The sequence below is a fragment of the Bubalus kerabau genome, chromosome 2 (assembly GCF_029407905.1).
Source record: "Bubalus kerabau isolate K-KA32 ecotype Philippines breed swamp buffalo chromosome 2, PCC_UOA_SB_1v2, whole genome shotgun sequence".
In the NCBI taxonomy this organism is placed as follows: Eukaryota; Metazoa; Chordata; class Mammalia; order Artiodactyla; family Bovidae; genus Bubalus; species Bubalus kerabau.
Window position 1 is genome coordinate 27245942 of NC_073625.1, and position 17878 is coordinate 27263819.

At 36.7% G+C, this 17878-nt stretch overlaps 1 long non-coding RNA gene across 1 annotated transcript in view; it reads left to right on the forward strand.

The window, feature by feature from the left end:
* The window catches only part of LOC129644639 (uncharacterized), a 285309-nt gene that overhangs the window by 251842 nt on the left and 15589 nt on the right, over nucleotides 1-17878 (forward strand). Inside the window, exon 3 of the long non-coding RNA XR_008710903.1 lies at nucleotides 7840-7911. This is a non-coding gene — a long non-coding RNA (uncharacterized LOC129644639). The remainder of the gene's footprint in view (nucleotides 1-7839; nucleotides 7912-17878) is intronic.

Sequence of the window (17878 nt, forward strand, 5' to 3'; positions counted from 1 at the left end):
CAAGCTATTAATGAATAATAATTCATTTTATTCTTTTGGGTAACACAGAATTTGAGTGATTGTGATAATCATGGAATCTAAGTGATGTGTACTCTGTGTATCATTTTACTATGTTTTTTCAGTATCACAAATGATCAACATTATATATAAAGTAATATTTGCACCCAACTCAAATCAACTTTAACCCACTCGAGTACTCTTGCCTGGAAAATCCCATGGGCAGAGGAGCCTTGTAGGCTATAGTCCATGGGGTTGCTAAGAGTTGGACACAACTGAACGACTTCACTTTCACTTTTCACTTTCATGCATTGGAGAAGGAAATGGCAACCCACTCCAGTGTTCTTGCCTGGAGAATCCCAGGGACGGTGGAGCCTGGTGGGCTGCTGTCTATGGGGTTGCACAGAGTCGGACACGACTGAAGTGACTTAGCAGCAGCAGCAGCAGCAAATCAACTTTAAAATTAACTTAATAAGCAAAACTCACATTTAACAAGAATACTTTAGTTAAGTTTTATATGAACTAAAATGATTCATTTTTGAATTCCTTTAATTATCAATCTTCCCTCAAATATTTAAGTTGTGAATAATTTACTAAGAAAAAAGAAATAGCTATTTAGAAATTCATTTATTGTGTCAAACGAAGCATGCCTGCCATTGAAAGTATAACATGAAAATAGTCTTTCACTCCTTTCCTTTAATCTCCCTTTAAAAAAATCATAGTGATTGTAATTTTGATTTATAAGAATTACTACTCTAAGATCTTTTTTGAGCAATGTTTTTCAATCTTATTATCTTTTAAAAGTTGATGTCTTTTAACATTCACTCTTCCACTATTAGTGATACCATACATTATCTTATGCAGAGTGAAATGTTTATCTTTAACCTAGTTTTTTGCTCACTTACCCCATTCTGTAATTTATTAATTAAAAATTAGAAATTACATTTGCTACTTTCAAGAAAATGGTAGCAATCTACAATATAAAATGAGACTAATAGAATGTATACTAATGAAATAAATGTCATCTTTCAGTGTTGTATAACATTTATAGATATACTTTCAACAAATCTGTACCATTGTGTTATTAGACAGATGGTGTATATAACAAGCCATGTGCATTATAAAAACATTCACACAGATTCCTAACTTCAGCAGGTAATTATCATGAAAGGTAATTTTTATATGGGAAAGTACCATGATGTATGTTTTATTTTACATACATACATATATATATATACATAAAATAAAAATTGACCAGTACATGAAGTAATGTCTAAATGATAAGAATGACAAAAGTAGATAAACCTTTCTGTGGCTGTTCTCAGTTTCAAATAATATTTTATCCGTGTAAATATAATTTTAACCAAATTAACTAGTAAAACATGTAGTACAAAGAATGGTTCTGATAATACCCTAATATTCCATAAATACAACTTGACAACCTTCCCAGTGAGGAGTCTTGTTATCAAAATGAAGTATATTATTATCATCATCCTTTATCATATTTTATAACTTATAAAGAGAAGTCAAAGTATTTATAAATAGCCTTGTGTAACTTTGGTTCTATTGAGTGGAGATGATCCAATTTTCCATCTTCTCTGAAAGATCCATTTTAGTTATATAACTAAAGATTTTTTAAGGTTTTGTTTTCATTTTAGTTTTCGTTTTCTTTTTAGTTAAACAAAACTCCCAGTTTTTCCATTTCTTGTTCTTGATTATCAGTATGACAAATCACAAGCGTGGCCTCAGATTTTGTTCTTTAATCTCTGGGAAGATTTAGGAAGGTTTGGAGTAGATTCCCTCAATCCCACATTGTAATATTTGGGATATTTGATCATTCAGTTCAGTTCAGTCGCTCAGTTGTGTCTGACTCTTTGCATCCCCATGGAATGCAGCACACCAGGCTTACCTGTCCGTCTGCAACTCCCAGATCCTACTCAAACTCATGTCCACTGAGTTGGTGATGCCATCCAGCCATCTCATACTCTGTCTTCCCCTTCTCCTCCTGCCTTCAGTCTTTTCCAGCATCAGGATCTTTTCCATTGAGTCAGTTCTTTGCATCAGGTGGCCAAAGTATTGGAGTTTCAGCTTCAGCATCAGACCTTCCAATGAATATTCAGGACTGATATCCTTTACGATGGATTGGTTGGATCTCCTTGCAGTCCAGGGGACTCTGAATAGTCTTCTCCAACACCACAGTTCAAAAGCATCAATTTCTTCAATGCTCAGCTTTCTTTATAGTCCCATTCTCACATCCATACATGACCACTGGAAAAAACATAGCTTTGACTAGACAGATGTTTGTCGGAAAGGTAGTGTCTCTGCTTTTTAATATGCTGTCTAGTTGGTCATAGCTTTTCTACCAAGTAGCAAGCGTCTTTTAATTTCATGGCTGCAGTCACCATCTGCAGTGATTTTGGAGCCCAAAAAAGCAAAGTTTCTCACTGTTACCATTGTTTCCCCATCTATTTATTTTGAAATGATGGGGCCGGATGCCATTATCTTCATTTTTTGAATGCTGAGATTCAAGCCAGCTTTTTCACTCTCCTCTTTCACTTTCATCAAGAGGTTCTTTAGTTCTTCTTTGCTCTCTGTATTAAGGATGGTGTCATTTGTGTATCTGAGGTTATTGATATTTTTGACGTAATGTAATTTGATCATTAAAGTGAAGTCACTCAGTCGTGTCCAACTCTTTGTGAACCCATGGACAGTAGCCTATCAGGCTCCTCCGTCCATGAGATTTTCCAGGCAGGAGTGCTGAAGTGGATTGCCAATTCCTTCTCCAGGGGATCTTCCATATGTACCTGTGCACTGAAGCAAATAATTGATATGGTGAGAAGTTTCTCCATAACGCTGTCTTCTTTAGTGCTGAGGTATTTTTGTAGAGAAAACTATTTCTCTGTATGAGTAGCTCTTCTGCACAGCCAAGTATTCAGTCTTCAAGGAGCCAAGTGGGTCCAGATTAGCTGTGTAAGAGAACAGCTTTTGTTTCATAGACTCATCACTTGCAACTAAAAAGGAGAGGAGGTACTGGGGATGGAGCAAGTTTTCTTTCATATACAAATAGTACTGCCCTTAGCAGCTGAATTGCAGACTTCTCTAAAGGCAATGTGACAAGCAGATGGTGCTTAGAGTATTCAGGGAGCCTGGATCACCCAACAAAAGTATTACCTTGCTAAGGAGATAACTTGCAAAATGGCAAGTACTCTGTCCACTATATGTGGGAAAGATAGTTTTCTTTCACTGATTCTTTACAATTTCTATCAGCATATCAACAGAAATTAGGTGCAGTGTTCAACAATCTGAGACTTTCTAGTCGATGCAATAAGTGTGCAGATAACGCATGTAATACAAATTCTTTGGGTTGATCTGTGGATTACTCTGCAAATACAATTAGCTCATAGTTGTAAAATAGCTTTGGAAATAAAAGAGTTCATAACATTTGTAATATATTCTTCATACAATATATTCCATAATTCCTCATGTGTATCCAGAACCTTTGATTTCAATCAGACTTATAGATGGAGCTGTGGATGCCTGTTTTTCCTGACAGAAATGCCAGCTCTTTATGTAAAGGCTGGGGCAGGGCAATAAAACCCATCTCTAAACTTTACACGAAATATGTAAGCCTAAATATTCAGAAAAGATCAGTCAGCACTTAGGTTTCCTGAACTGCTTTATAAAACCCACAGGAGTGTCTGAGAAGAAAGTGAATTTGAGGGGCCATTGAACACAGACCATTTTCCAATTACAGGCACACCTGTGCTGCATAGCTTTCTGCTGATCTGTTGTGAGCATTTTACAGAGTGGTTTCATAGTCCTTCAAATTCCTCATTCTTCAGTCCAAAATGGTCTGAGGGTGTTGTTGGCAGGCTTGGACTTATCACAGACTTCTCTCTGAGATAATTTGATACCCTACCCACAGTGTAAAATGTTTGGCCTGGGTGAGTCTCAGATGCCACCCATTGACACTCTAATTAACAGCCTCAGTGCATTGGCTTCTGGGGAAAAAAGGAGTTGTTTTCTTTCAGTTAGTGAGAACCAATTGCTGGAAAAACCAATGACTCAGCTCTTTGCGGTGAAACTATTTACATGGGCAAGAAAGGCTGCTGCAGGCTTATAAAAATCTTTCTGCAGATACTTTTTTTTCTTTCCTTGTGAAACTGTGGTTCAGGTGGAGTCATGCATCTTCAAACTTTTTTTTTTTTTAACATCTATTACTTAAAATAAACATGTGCTTTGCTGCCAAAGGATCTGAACAACAATTACCTTAATTATTTCTGTTTACCCTTGGAGTATCCAAAACCGCAGTATGAGAGCTGTTGGGCTTTTAAACATCCCTTTCTATGCAGTTAGTAAACAGTAAAGGATGAATATAAAGTTTATCTGTATTTATGTGGTGGTTTCAAAAAACCCACATTTTTGAATTGCAGCTTCAGCATTTTTTTTAAATCCTTCCAACTATATTTTGGATATCTCCTCTGGAGAAAAAATGTTAATGAAATAGCATAGCTTGCTTTTCTAAAGCTTAAACTACATTTTGGAATCTTTTCCAGCATCACTGTTGCTCTTGCTCAAGATTTCCGAGGAAGAATATCCTAGAAGTAGTGAGACACAAGGCAAAAATAATGTCTGAGACTCTTTATACATGTGATTAGAAAAAGGCACACACTACCCTTCTTATGTTTTGTTGGGCAAGTTTGTGCCTTTATGCTCTTGACTATCACATTAAAGGAAATACTCCAGCGCTGAAGGTGGTACCTTCTTTTGACTTTCTCAGTTCACTTAGAGTCTAATTTTTTTTTCTTCAGCAATATTTAAGTTCACTGCAAAAAAAAAAAAAAAAAAAGCTAAATTTAATAACCTACCATCAAGTATTTTGTTTAAAAAGTCACATTGCAGAAAAAAATAAAGATATCTGTCATCATACCAATAAAGCACCAGTGGTAAAGCCAGAAAATGCAAAGTGCATTTTCTACTAGCAATGGAAACAGTGGTCAGAGAACACCAGTGTACACTTCCCCTTGTGAAATGAAACCCAAAATGGAGTTGGGATTGCTAAGAGAGCTCTCTAAGTAGAGCCAAGAAGACATTAAGGATGTGTTACTCGTGTACTTATTAGCGGAAAGAGAACCTGACTCTTGAGCTGATGAAGGCATCAAGAATATCTGGCAGGGTCTTGTGGCAGTCTCATTACTCATCAGACCCCTATCTTAAACTTGTGGCCCCTTAAGGACAGATATTTCCTGACTCACATCAGAGTCGATCACAATTCTCATTAGGTATCTGTTGACAACCTCATGGTTTTTTGTCTATATAAGCAAGCCCCTGACTCTTTCTCGTCCCTGGAATACTCTTTTGAGGTAACCTGAATCTTTGTCTCCTGAATTGAGGCACCTTATAAACTCTTCTCTTATTGGCAACCTCCTGCGTTATTTGGGGGAGGGAGTTTGGCAGTCTAAAAGATAATTAAATGTTACTTTTAGAATCAGATTAATACCAAGCCTCATATTAACATTGGCTGTACCATTAAAGTTGCTGTGTATCTGAGAATAAAATTCCTTTTTGTGTCTTAGTTCCTCATCTACAACATAGAAATATTACAAAAATATGTGCCTACCTCTGGTAAGGGAATACTGTAAGCCTAACTCTTTTCACATTGAATCAGTTTCCGTATGTATGAAGGTGTCCTGAAGGTAAATAGACTCTTGGGTACCACTATTAATTCTTACAGCCATTTCAGTGAATATATTGAGGTAGTAATTTATTTGTTGGCCTTTTAGCTGAGGATAGTTGGGGAGTCTAAAGACTTCTCAGGTTATAGCAACAACTTTAGAAATAGCTGTAAATAGTGTTTGGTTCATCACTATTCAACACTAAGTCTATAAAAATTGGAGTGATTCTGACTGTGTAAATTTCAGGTGTATATTCTATGAAAAGTTTTGAAATTATCAATACTTTTTCTTCTCTCTCTCTTAGTCATCCTTTTCCCATCAACATTAAAAGAGGTTGAATAAGAATTAAGTTATTTATAAAACCAATGGGAATAGGCTTGTTAATAATGTCTAGAGGCACCTTTGTGATAGTGGTAGAATGCTTTGGATTGTACTCCTCATTTCACCTGACATAGCATTCTCTCTCTTGGTTTCTTATGTATTTTTTCTAAGCAATTAAAACTGTACCAGTTCTTACTTTAGCTCATTCTACAATTGAATATATTAAGGTTAAATCTGTGTTCTTTACAATGATTGTAATCTTGTAGAAAATGTCTTGCATAAAAGGAATTATTTTGAGTAATACTTGCTAATGAACTTTACTTCATTTTTATTCATTTACAGATGACATTAGATACTCAGAAGGGGGAGAAAACACACTTGTCCTTGTCATATAGCAAAACAAGGACATTCAGAGATCTAATGCAGGAATATTGTATCTACCTGTCAAGAAAACAGCAACTAAAGTGTTTGTTCCTTCCTGGGGGGTCTTCAGTCAGTGAGGTTCTGTTTTAGGTAGAAACAGCTAATGGCAAGTATGCATATCAGTATACTGTATCATGTACCATATACAGTATCATGTACAAACTCAGAATTCAGGACATTTTGCTGATAACAATAGCTAACACAAGGCACTGTCACTCAAAGTACATTTAGGGACTTCCTTGGTGGTCCAGTGGTTAAGATACACCTTCCCATGCAGGGGTACAGATTTGATCCCTAATAGGGAAAGTAAAATCCCACATGCCTCCCAGCCCAAAAAACAAAATATAAAACAGGAACAACATTGTAACAAATTCATAAAGACTTTAAAAATGGTCCACATCAAAAAAATGTTTTAAAGTACATTTAAAGTAATTTCCTTTTTTTTCATTTTTTTAAAATTTATTTATTTTAATTAGAGGCTAATTACTTAACAATATTGTATTGGTTTTGCCATACATCAATATGAATCTGCCACGGGTGTACACGTGTTCCCAATCCTGAACCCCTCTCCCACCTCCCTCCCCATACCATCCCTCTGGATCATCCCAGTGCACCAGCCCAAGCGTCCTGTATCAAACCTGGACTGGCAATTCGTTTCTTATATGATATTATACATGTTCAATGCCATTCTCCCAAATCATCCCCCACCCCTACCAAAAGTTTAGAGAAGAGCTAACACCTATCCTACTCAAACTCTTCCAGAAAATTGCAGAGTAATTTCTGATGATCCATTGGCAAAATTGCTCTCCAGGAAATATGTGAAGTAATACACACTTTGTAGGCAGACCTTAAAACCAACACACTGCATTAGCCTCTTGACCAATCACAGAAATAATCTCGCTTTCATTCACAATGGCTTTAAAATAGTGATAGTGTGATAGTGCATTGCAGCTATTTGAATGCCAGTTTTATAAAAGCCTTACCTGGTCTCTCTTGCTGATGTAGATCTATAATAGACTGAAACTTCCTCAAGTTCAGTTAAGTACTGAATTATCCCAGGGCCAGTTTATTAGGACTCTGTTTTAAATGCACCACAGGATGCTAGGCTGACTTCAAAAAAATCTTTGATTCTTAGGACGCTGGAAAATAGAATCCGGTTATCATAGGTTTTCTTGCTATTATACCCCAAGGAAAAACGCATGTTTATTAAACTTGGGAGATTTTCCTTTCAGACATTTCATAACCAGGTTGGTATCCATAGAGCCTGTGCACATATTTGGTGGTAAGACAACACTCGGTTGGCAGGAACCTCTCTAAGGAGATTTTGGTTTGGACAGGAAGGACACGGAGATTCTATCTGCCATATTGGTCACTGATCATGTTTTTTGTTTTTTTAACAGTGTTTTACTCTATTGTATTGCAGATGCTGTATCATCATACAAGTGGTTTGAGGGAATGCTGACTTCCAATAAAAGTAATGCTGGTTTTATTAGCGGTATGTACCTAAAATATATTTTAAATTGTTCTACTTTTCTAAGTGTGATTTTGAAGGATCACTACAGAGATCCAGGGAGGAAAATGGGAGTCATTTCAGAGAGAAGAAGCAGCACAAAGAAAAGTCAAACTTGTTGAGGTTCAATCTGCTATTTGAGAAATGAAATTTTCATTCTACAGTACTAAAATATCATACGATAACATGTAAATTTAAACATTTAGTGATACAAATGGATTCAAAAATACTAACCAAATCATTAGATTCTCACAAGGTATTTGCTAGAAATTTATAAGCATAGTAACCCTTCTATTCATGTGAAACGTGGGGTCAGCTACATTTCTGTGTTTTCTGTAAGTCTGACTTTCTTACAGATTTAATCTAACTGGGTTAACCAAGCAGAGTAGAAAGACTGCTGATGTGCACACAACACATGAAAACTGGCATTGTTATGAATGTAAACAGGTGTAAACAGGACTTGGAGTAAACAGGACTAAAGAAGCAGAGATTTTAGTCCCTGCTTCAAATTTTTCAAGTTTTCAATTTTGAAAATATTCTCTCTGTATTGCAAGGTGTAACACAAATGAAAATCTGAATCTGTATGTCAGAAGGAACTGGAATGTGTTTTTTGGAAATACTGTACAGATTTTTGACTAGGTCCTGGGGGAAAAAGCTAGAAAAAGAAATTACTTTTAATATGCAATATAGATAGTTGGAGCCCTGGGATCAAATGATAGGCTCATGATGAATAGATACTTTGGGACAGCTCAGAAGTCCCTTGGCTTTAAAATTCCTTGATACTGTACTTAACCTTTAGAACTTTCCAAAAGCATACTACACTCAAGTTGCTCCCTTGAAAATTTCCACTTTGAAAACAAAGTCTAGAATTACAGAGAAAATTATGACCCAGTGCCCATGTCCAAAATGTATGTACATGGCCTCTGAAGAAGGGAGGCCCATGGGAGAGGAGTGCTGACTAGAAGCAGAGGTGAGCTGAGGAGCTGGACCTGAAAATCTACCTCTCTTACAAGTTGGAGGACACACCTTTTCCATTGAGGAATATCCACATGATTTTCATTTTGTAATCATTGCCTCATATTTCCTGTCTGCATATATTCATTTTCTGAATGCAAATTTATATTGCAGAGGTTCTCCTTGATTTAGAATTTTGTTTTGCTCAATCAAAATTTATTCTCCCAGAGAATAGATATTGGGTGAGTTTCACACTCTTGAGAGACACTGTAAATCTCAATTTATGGGCCCTTTGAGCAAGGGACTGATTAAAGGCAATTCATGGAGTAAGACAGCCAAAGGGAGCTTCTAGTCCAAACTTCTTTTTTACAAATTAGAAAGTAGATGTTTAGGTGTTTATTCTAGATCAGTTAGCTTGAGAATTTATAGAACTAGAACTTAAGCCCCTCCTATCACCTGTTTAGTTTCATCCCTTGAAATCAACTACAGTTTATGTGGATTTCTTTGATATTGCTTAAATTGAGAGAAACATATATAATCAAACCATTACTGATCATCTATCTTAAAGGTAACATATGTTTCTTTTTTTCTTTTTTCAAATCTTAAAGCATATGTTTGACTTTTAAAACCATTACTAAAGGTCCATAAATTAGAGGAATCTCAATTCTCATTTACCCCAGACTATGCAGTGTATTGTGACTCCAAATTGGGGACATACAATTAAAGGTAAAATTTTGTGTTTCAAGAGATTTTTAGGTATCAGCTAAAGCGCATGGAATGTAAAAGTTCTTTAAAAAATGAATGATAGGAAGCCACTCATGTGTCCATCAAAAAAATGAATAGACTAAAAAATACAATATATATTCATGCAACTTAATATTTTTCAGTCTTAAAAAGGGAGGAAATTCTGATATTATGCTACAACATGGATTGTTGTACATTAAGACTGTTGTGCTAGGTGAAGTAAGCCAGTCACAAAAAGACAAATACTGTATGATCTCACTCATATGAAGTTTACTGGGTAGTGAAATTCATAGAGACAGAAAGTAGAATGGTAGTTCCAGGGGCTGGAGGAAGGGAGAAATGGAGAGTCTTGGTTTTGCAAGATAAAAGCATTCTGGAGATTGATTATACAGCAGTGAGAGTGTACTTACCACCACTGAACTATACATGTTAAAACAGTGAAGATGGTAGATTTATGTTTTGTGCATTTTACCACAATTAATAATTTAAAAAACAAATAAACATAAAAACAAAACAAGAAACATTAGGTAAAACTAAACAAAATAATCCTAAAGGAAAACTCAAGTCTGATGGTGAGAAAAAAACTAAAGTACAAGTTTTTTTTTTTTAATTTAATTTAATTTTATTTTTTAACTTTACAATATTATATTGGTTTTGCCATATATCAAAATGAATCCACCACAGGTATACATGTGCTCCCCATCCTGAACCCTCCTCCCTCCTCCCTCCCCATACCATCTTGCTTGATGTGGGTTTCTAAGAAGAGATAGTTAGCAAGCCTGCCCATTGAAAGAAAATAGAGAAACTGGAGCTAATGGCACAGTGATATCTATTTATTGATTTTATTCACTTATACATTTGTTTATGATTAAGAAATTATTGCCATTTGAATGTGTAAAGAGTCAACATAGTCCACAGGTTAAAGTCCAAAGTCTACTCTGACTGTTTGAATCCTAGCTCAGCTATTTAGTGATCACTACCCTTGGACATGTTACCTAATCTCACAGTGCTTAGATTTCTCATAATAATATGGGGGTAATTATACTGCTTGTCCCAGAAAGTTGTTGCAAGGACTAAAAAAAATTAAATATCTACTGTCAAGGCTATGGTTTTTCCAGTGGTCATGTATGGATTTGAGAGTTGGACTGTGAAGAAAGCTGAGCACCGAAGGATTGATGCTTTTGAACTGTGGTGTTGGAGAAGACTCTTGAGAGTCCCTTGGACTGCAAGGAGATCCAACCAGTTCATCCTAAAGGAGATCAGTCCTGGGTGTTCATTGGAAGGACTGATGTTTAAGTTGAAACTCCAATACTTTGGCCACCTGATGCGAATACCTGGCTCATCTGTAAAGACCCTGATGTTGGGAAAGATTGAGGGCAGGAGGAGAAGGGGACAACAGAGGATGAGATGGTTGGATGGCATCACTGACTCAATGGACATGGGTTTGGGTGGACTGTGGGAGTTGGTGATGGACAGGGAGGCCTAGCGTGCTGCAGTCCATGGGGTCGCAAAGAGTCGGACACGACTGAGTAACTGAACTGAACTGAACTGTACATAGGAGCATTTAAAATCTGATACTTGATAAATATCATACAGTACATGCTCTATTTTAAAAATCAAAATAGATGCAAATTTAGAAAATAATTACCAGTTAATATAGTACTCAATCTTTTGTGAATTATTAGTAGAAATAATGATCAAAATAATGCTTTTGTTTATTTTGTTGTCTAAAATCTCTCTCCTGTCAGAAAATTTCAACAGATCATTCCAATGTTTTTGCATTTTCTTTTTTTTATAATTACACTACTATACAATGTTTAACATTGAAAGAAAGAGAAGAAAGAACTAGGGAATTCACATTTATTATCAGGAATACTGGGCTGAGGAACAACAGTTACCTTTCTATTGTTAGGTATCAAATGCTGGAATCACAGTGATGATCGAATGATTCGTTGGTTAGTTGTGCTCATGTTTGGTTTTGTTTTTTATGCCTTAGAATCAAATATCAGCAAGTGGTTCAGATTCAGTAGTGATGATACTGTGTCATTAAAATGATTCAAGTAACATGAATAGAAATATTGCATGTCACATTTAAGATGAGTTCACTGTTAAGAGTGGGCAGTGTATTTTGAATAATGTATTACAGATGTGCCTTCAGCAGAATGTAAGAAATTAGAACACAATCATTAGTCAAATTTAATAGGATCACTTGTATAATTAATATTAGTACAAAGAACATATAATAGCAAGAAGAAAAATTTCCTAAGAAATGCATCTGAAACTTCTTTTAATATGACCAAGTAAATGTTGGGGAAGCTATAGTAAAATCCTTGAGATAGAGGCTAATCCATATCAAGCAATGAATCAGTCTTTCAGGGCAGTTTATCATTAAAACCTTGGAATTAAACATATGTTGAGACCATTATTACATTCATAATGTTAAAACTTTAACTATTTCAAAATTTAATTCTTCACATTAGACTTGTGCCTCAAAGTAAGGATCATAAAATATTACAGACTGCTGAATTCATCCTTCAGCAGTGATGTCTAATTTTCAACCAAAACAAAACCCCACCAGCAAAAACCAAAACCCAATGTAAATGAGGCTAGATTTAAATTATTTTTAGTAATATAAAATGCTTTAGAAAATATATTACTAGATTCCAGTTCTTAAAGTCCCTATTAAAAATTGATATTTCTCTAAACTTTACAAATCTCCAAATGGTGAGTCCATGAACTCTTAGAAGGCTGTTGCTGCTGCTAAGTCACTTCAGTCGTGTCCGACTCTGTGCGACCCCATAGACAGCCACCTACCAAGCTCCCCGTCCCTGGGATTCTCCAGGTAGCAACACTGGAGTGGGTTGCCATTTCCTTCCCCAATGCATGAAAGTGAAAAGTGAAAGTGAAGTCGCTCAGTCGTTTCCAACTCTTAACGACCCCATGGTCTGCAGCCTACCAGTCTCCTCCGTCCATGGGATTCTCCAGGCAAGAGTACTGGAGTGGGGTGCCATTGCCTTCTCCGCTTAGAAGGCTAGGATCATATTTATAGTAATAGAGAACCTAATTGAAAGAAGGAATGGCAGCCTTAATTGGTTTTTATTCATTCAGTTCATTTCAGTTGCTCAGTCATGTCCAACTCTTTGCAACCCTATGAATTGCAGCACTCCAGGCCTCCATGTCAATCACCAACTCCCGGAGTTCACCCAAACTCATGTCCATTGAGTCGGTGATGGATCCAGCCATCTTCATCCTCTGTCGTCCCCTTCTCCTCCTGCCCCCAATCCCTCCCAGTATCAGAGTCTTTTCCAATGAGTCAACTCTTCGCATGAGGTGGCCAAAGTACTGGAGTTTCAGCTTTAGCATCAGTCCTTCCAAAGAACACCCAGGACCGATCTCATTTAGAATGGACTGGTCGGATCTCCTTGCAGTCCAAGGGACTCTCAAGAGTCTTCTCCAACACCACAGTTCAAAAGCATTAATTCTTCAGTGCTTAGCTTTCTTCACAGTCCAACTCTCACATCTATACATGACCACTGGAAAAACCATAGCCTTGACTAGACGGACCTTTGTTGGCAAAGTAATGTCTCTGCTTTTCAATATGTTATCTAGGTTGGTCATAACTTTCCTTCCAAGGAGTAAGCATCTTTTAATTTCATGGCTGCAATCATTACAGATATATATAATTGATTGTTATTTACAAGTCAAGGGGAATGAGTTTGAGAAACACATAAAGTGACCTGGCTCCTGTTGACTACAGGAAGGAACCAATCATAGTATGAAATCTTCATAAATCCTTATAAATCTTCATATAACATCTTCATGTAACTCAGTGGTTAAATTCATAAGGAAAATACATTGAAATTGCCCAGCTCTATTCTTGTCTAGTTTTCTGGGTGTGGCTGGCTCATTTAGAGATGAGTAAGTTGTGAACATGTGGAATAGCTTGGGCAAACCTTCCTGATCGGACTTCTGCTATCAAGAGGTGTTTGTGTTGTTGAGTACGTCATGCTGGTGAGATAGGGAGCTCTCACACTATCAGGTGATACCTAAAGGGAACTTTTGACTTTTTTGTTCCAAAGCTTTCTAGTATAGAGCATGACAACCAATGAGGATGATTTAGCCCAATCTCCCAACTCCCAATGTGCACAGCACATCGTCACCAAGCCAGTCTGGAAACCCTGCTTCAATCTTGTTGTTCTCTTGCTGAAAGACTTCAGTGGTTCATCAATTATAATAGATTTCCTTGGCAGTGTAGTTGAGGCCCTGCAAACTAACCTATTTAATAAGCCTGTCTCTTGCTATCCATCTATTAAAAGCCTTCATTTCAACTAATCATTTACCAGCCTTCAAATATAATTATGTATTTTCTTTGCCCATATTTCTTAAATACCATGAATTTGGCCCATTTTTTAATCCAAAAAATACTTTAATTATCTTTCAAGATGAATCAAGCCTGTATTTCTCCATGAGAAACAGAATCTACAGTGAATTTCATTCCTTTTTTAATTCCTGAAGCTTTTATTGTTCATTTTCACTTAGCTTATTCATCCCTGTACTGGGAACACTGTGTTTAATTTCCCCATTCTTCTTACTCATTTCAGCAATTTCATAGATATATGCCCACTTTTCCTTAGTTTTCCTTACACACATATATGTATATGTATATAATATATATATATATATGTATATATAGGTACTACATGTATATTCCTGCATGTAGTACCTATTACAATGTGTTTCCTTCATTAGACACTTAACAAATATGTGCTGATTGATCTATAAATATGTCATAAACCTACAAAAGATAATTTTGGGCAATGAAGAATTGGTTTATCTGGAGGAGGCAAAAAATCATAGGTCTAAACCAACTCTTTCCTCTAGCAACCAGTAATGCTGAAAGAATGGTAACCAAGCTAGGTAACCCAATGAATAGACTCAACACATGCTTAGGACACCATTACACCATTACACAAAACTAGATAATTTTTGAAAGACTATCTATATCCAAACTCAAAGCACATCAAATTAGTCACCATGAGGAAAATCAGAACTCGGATGGCTTTCCCTTAATATATAATTTAACATTATTTTTACCTTGGATCACTATTGGGGCAGAAAAGTGAAGGAGTGATAATCAATACCTTAGTTCAGTCACTCAGTCATGTCTGACTCTTTGCGACCCCATGGACTGCAGCATGCCAAGCTTCCCTGTCCATCACCAACTGCCGGATCCTACTCAAACTCATGTCCATTAAGTGGGTGATGCCATCCAACCATCTTATCCTCTGTTGTCCCCTGCTCTTCCTGCCTTCAATCTTTCCCAGCATCAGGACCTTTTCCAATGAGTCAATTATTTGCATCAGGTGGCCAAAGTACTGGAATTTCAGCTTCAGCATCAGTCCTTCCAATGAATATTCAGGACTGATTTCCTTTAGGATGTACTGGTTGGATCTCCTTGTAGTCCAAGGGACTCTCAAGAGTCTTCTCCAACATCACAGTTCACAAGCATCAGTTCTTCGGCACTCAGCTTTCCTGATAGTCCAGTTCTCACATCTATACATGACTACTGGTAAAACCATAGCTTTGACTAGATGGACGTTTATTGGTAAAGTAATGTCTCTGCTTTTTAATATGCTGTCTAGGCTGGTCATAGCTTTTCTTCCAAGGAACAAGTGTCTTTTAATTTTATGGCTGCAGTCACCATCTGCAGTGATTTTGGAGCCCAAAAGAATAAAGTCTCTCAGTGTTTCCATTGTTTCCCCTTCTATTTAACTATGAAGTGATGGGACCAGATGTCATGATCTTAGTTTTCTGAATGTTGAGTTTTAAGCCAACTTTTTCACTCTCCTCTTTCACTTTCATCAAGAGGCTCTTTAGTTCTTCTTCGCTTTCTGCCATAAGGGTCGTGTCATCCGAGGTATCTGTATCTGAGGTTATTGATATTTCTCCCAGCAGCCCTGATTTTAGCTTGTGCTTCATCCAGCCTGTAATTTTGGATGATGTACTCTGCATATAAGTTAAATAAACAGGGGGACAATATACAGCCTTGACATACTCCTTTCTCGATTTGGAACCTGTCTATTCCATGTCTAGTTCTAGCTGTTGCCACTTGACCTGCATACGGATTTCTCAGGAGGCAGGTCAGGTGGTCTGATATTCCCATCTCTTGAAGAATTTTCCACAGTTTGTTTTGATCCACACAGTCAAAACTTTTGGCATAGTCAATAAAGCAGAAGTAGATGTTTTTCTGGAACTCTCTTGCTTTTTTGGTGATCCAACAAATGTTGACAATTTGATCTCTGGTTCCTCTGCCTTTTCTAAATCCAGCTTGAACATCTGGAGGTTTGTGGTTCACGTAACTGTTGAAGCCTGGCTTGGAGAATTTTGAGCACTACTTTGCTGCAATATTACTATGCTAAAGCATTACTATGCTAAAATACATAACCCGACCCCGAATCTGGACAAGAGACAGTAGACTTTTATGTCTCTACATCCTTTGTTGTAGGATGTAGAGACATCCTTTGTTGTCTTTGATGTAACAACAACATCCTTTGTTGTTTTCTACATCCTTTTTTAAATAATATGAAAAGTCACAGAACTAGTATATATATTCCTTTTCAGTAAATTTCCAAGTAGAGAGAATGGAAGTAGCCCATGAAATTGTGAACTTAGTGATTGATGGGTGTTTCTCAGTGTTATGTATGTTTGGCAGGAATATACTGTATCAGGAAAATTACTTGATCTTGTCAGTAGCTCTGATGGAAAGAAAGAAGTGAAAAGGAGAGAGGAAAAGCAAAAATAAGGAAAATCTTAAAAAGGAAGAAAAGAAGGAAACATGAAAGAAATCGTAAAACAGATATATTTTCTCTGTTTCAATATGAAACAAATTAATCATGTTAAAATTAAAATATAAATTCTATATTTATAGACATCAGGAGCTATAAGGAAAGACACTATTAGGAAATATTACAATAAGGGGAAAGGTATTAGAAATAAACTTTTAAAATATTATTTTTAATATCTCCTATGTACCCCTTGAATTTTTATAGCTGAATGGTAGCATTTGAGTCAAGTGTAGAGAAATTGGATCTGGTGCTCTGCAGTCATCACCTGCCTCTGGGCAGAGGATTCAGTGGAAAGTAGCATAAAGCTGCAGATTGTCTTCAGATTCTCAAATATTCAGTAGGGTAGCTTCTGAAAATTGTAACACCTATTTATGCTTTTCTTAAAAAGAATACTGGGTGGTAGCTGTGAATGTTTCATTCGTAGAGAAAACAGGTGAATTAGGGAACCAAAATTGTTGTGCCAAATCTTGGATAGACGTTCTGAGCTGGAAAATAGAATTTGTAGAAGCTAGTCTGAAGAACTCAGTGGTCACCCAGGATAGTCCCATCATCCCCACCCCTTCAGCCTTGCAAATCACCATGTGTATGCAGAGAGAGAGCACATAGAGCTCTGCTTTTTCCTCCATTTGGGTACAACTTTTGTGTATTGTATTTGGGAAGATTATGCTTTCAGATGGCCCCCAGATGGGGAATACTTACTCATATTGTGGCAGATAGACCTCTGAAAATCATTGGTGTGAAACAAATATTTTGAGAGACTACCTCCACCTCCAATCCAGGCCTGTGTTCCCCACTTTCATCTGTTATTCTGAGATTCTGGATTTTGAGAGAGTTTATCTGGCTTCCCAAGACTGCCTCAGGCACCTTCTTATCTATTACATTAGCCTAATCAATTCCAGTCTTGAATATAGGGAAGGCACCTTCTCAGGCTGGGTGATACTAACTGGTGTTCAGGAATCTAGACTTTTTTCTGGATGCTGTGCTATCAAATTGGAAGAAGCGTGACTAAGGGCAATAGGAAACTACATAGAGCAGCTTTGCAATCCAAGTTCTAACTTCCATGCTAAGTTCTGGAGCATGGTATTTATAAGCCTAGGGGCGTGTCTGTATTGATAGTGCTATGAAATGAAACAGTACCCCTGCGCTATATTTTATCCTGAGTCATTTCATTCTCTCAGGAAGAGTGTACTGCCCCTGCTTTATACATGAACTTAAATGCAAGCCAGTGAAATACATTGAGTGATCTGAGAGTGGAAAAGTTCTTGAAGTCTGTGTGCTAATGGAATTTGTTTAGATGATGAGAAATGTGAAAATATATATATATATATTTTTTTTCAAAGGTTGAATGATGCATGACTCTGTACCTAATCAACAATAATTGCTATACTAAGCTAATTTCAGATAATATT